Source organism: Salvia splendens, chromosome 17 (genome assembly GCF_004379255.2).
Source record: "Salvia splendens isolate huo1 chromosome 17, SspV2, whole genome shotgun sequence".
Classification (NCBI taxonomy): domain Eukaryota; kingdom Viridiplantae; phylum Streptophyta; class Magnoliopsida; order Lamiales; family Lamiaceae; genus Salvia; species Salvia splendens.
Genome location: NC_056048.1, coordinates 17,168,137 through 17,170,863, shown reverse-complemented (window position 1 = coordinate 17,170,863; position 2,727 = coordinate 17,168,137). Strand labels below are relative to the sequence as shown.

The following is a 2,727-nucleotide window of genomic DNA, read 5'->3' as shown; positions in this document are numbered from 1 at the left end:
CTTTAAGTATTTTGAAAATACTTCCTTTGACTACTAAAGTCCGCTTTAAATGTTTTTCGAATACTATCTCACACGGCTTAATATTTCTTTCCTTCCGTGGCTTAGGGGAATCAAATCCCAAATTTATTTAGGGCGGTGGCCCAGATTCTGTTTTAAAAAGAAAGGAGAGGGCCCAATCAATTATAATTTTCGTACACCAGCCCAACTTCCATGTACTTAAATATCAACCCACTTTCTCCTTTTTTTTCTATTATTGCTTCGGCCCAAATTTCTTTATTTTCTTTTGTGGCCCATTCAAATAAACAAGGAAGGAAGAAGAGGCCCAACTTAAAGAAAAATACTCTCATCTGTCTACAGCCTCTCTCCCTTCTCTTCTCCCCAATTGATTTCCAAATCCCTAGCTTCTCCATCTCTCCATCTCCTCTCGTCGCTGCCCGTCGTTCACCGCCGTCCCGGCGCCATCGGAACGGGTAAAGGGCGTCGCTTCTCGGGGATCCTCCGTCGCTTGACTCGAGGCTGCTGCCCGGCGTAAATCGCGGTGCACACTCCGGCAGCAGCTTCGCCGCCCCTCCTCCATCCAGTTCCCCCCCTCTCTCGGCCAGAAACGTCCTTCTCGACAGGTAAGGCGACACACTTCCTTCATTTTCACTATTGTTCTTACATTTTAAAAGCTTGAGTCTTAGGTTGAAGGAGTTATTGTTGTGAAATTGCTATCTATTGTTCCAGTGTGAGGGCAGTCTTACATCTTTGCCTATTATGCAATGAGTTTTCTACATGCGAAAATGGTACTCGAACATAAACTGGAGATGGAGTGAAGTTACCTTCACAGTAGAGTAGCTTGCTGCTCTTTACTCGTAGCTTGATCTCCTTCACCCCTCAACTTGCTGCTTTGTTGAGTGAATATGTTATGTGATAGAGGGTGGAACCGAGTCCTGGGATATTTATAGGATGGTTGTAACTGAAAGCTTGTAAGGCTGTAACTGAAAGCTCTAAGGCCCTGGCTTTGTTGCCTCCTCTGCAGAGTGCAGATCTGTACTCGCATGTGGTCTTTATTTCTGTTACACCTTGCAGAGTGGCCTTTTGTGCAGCCTCTATTTGGGTTTCTAGCATTTTTTTCAGGTGCACAAGCATAAGGCTGTGGCCAAGTTCTGTGTTGCAGGATGTTGCAGCGAAGGGATTGGTTGGTGACATCCCTGGCAATGGCTGGCGCGAAAGAGGGTTCAAGTTGGTTAATCACAGTCTTTCTGAGCTCCTGCAGCCGCTGGAGGAGAGTGTCGGCTGGGATTGCTTCTTTTAGCCGAGCACTTCCTCATTTCTGGAAAGGTAGTACTTCACTCCCTCTTTCTAACTTGGTTGTTTTTAACACTCTACTCCTTATGTATTTTCTTTGGCTATTTGCTTGTTTTGGCAGGGACAAGGGGCTGACCTCGTCTAGGTGACCTCCCATCTGTTCGTCCCTACGGGCCATCGAAATTTGGGCCGAAGCCTCGTTAGGAACAAGGACCCGAAGCTAGTTGTTTCATTTGTAAAGAGATAGGGCTTTTCTACTTGTAAACAAATCTCTGTAATTGTAACGCCCCACTTTTTGGAACCCTAATTTTTGAACCCTAAGACGATTGCTTTTATTTCTTTTAATGTCGTGAATTAAATGATGGATTGTTATGTGATTTCTTTGGTGACCTAATTTTGATTTGACTGAGTCAACTTCGTTGATTTTTATGACGTGGCTTTTAAATAATTGATGCAGGATGAAATATATTGCCGTGAATTATTTTCCTAAGGGTGAGTGAGATTTAATAGGATCATCAATAATTACCTTGGCCATTTTATTTGGAATTTTCGACCACTATTAATTATTGGAGAGAAATTCTATTTTCCTGGATTTAATTATTTGCTTGGGATAATTATCCAAATTAAATCCAAAGCCCGATTATTCCTTATTCTCTCCATGAAAAAAATCAACACCTATGCCTTATACCATGGAGATTTCGAAAATCTCCTACTTATGGGAGGAGGAAATTATTTTGATCCCCTATCTATTTCTTTCCATGAGTGAATTGAAATATCCTAGCAAATCTTGCCTTACCTTATTCCATTAAAAAAATTTGAAATTGATTCCTTGTGGGAGGAACATAAAAATCGCCTACTCCCTATTTTAATAGTAAGATTTTATTATTTTATTCTGCTCCGTATTATTTTATTCCACTCCGTGAAAATACCAAATTAAATCATAAGCTAAGTAAATAGCCAAGATTTCGAAATATTCTCCCCCACATTCACGCCTATTTTCTCCATTCCCTCATATTCTCCCAAATCTTTATTTAATTGTGATATTTTATTTCTAACTCTATAAATAAGGGAGGACAGAAAACCCTAAATGTAACGCCCCACTTTTTGAACCCTAATTTTTTCGAACCCTAAGTCGAGTGCTTTTATTTCTTTGATGGTCGCGAATTAATTGACAAATAGTTATGTGACTTCCTTGGTGACCTAATTTTGTTTTGACCGAGTCAAATTCGTTGGTTTTATGACGTGGCTTTTAAATAATTGATGCGGGATGAAGTATATTGCGGTGAATTATTTCTTCCTAAGGGTGAGTGAGATTTAAATAGGATCATCAATAATTACCTTGCCCTTTTGTTTAGAAATTTTCGACCACTATTAATTGTTGGAGAGGAATTCTATTTTCTTGGATTTAATTATTTGCTTGAGATAATTATCCCATTA

At 40.1% G+C, this 2,727-nt stretch overlaps 1 long non-coding RNA gene across 1 annotated transcript; it reads left to right on the top strand.

Moving 5' to 3' along the window:
• The first annotated feature begins 324 nt into the window (after positions 1-324).
• On the top strand, positions 325-1,667 carry LOC121773339. The gene is made up of 3 exons (XR_006044743.1): positions 325-620; positions 1,160-1,323; positions 1,412-1,667. It is a non-coding gene; the product is annotated as an uncharacterized LOC121773339 (long non-coding RNA).
• The last annotated feature ends 1,060 nt before the right edge of the window (positions 1,668-2,727 follow it).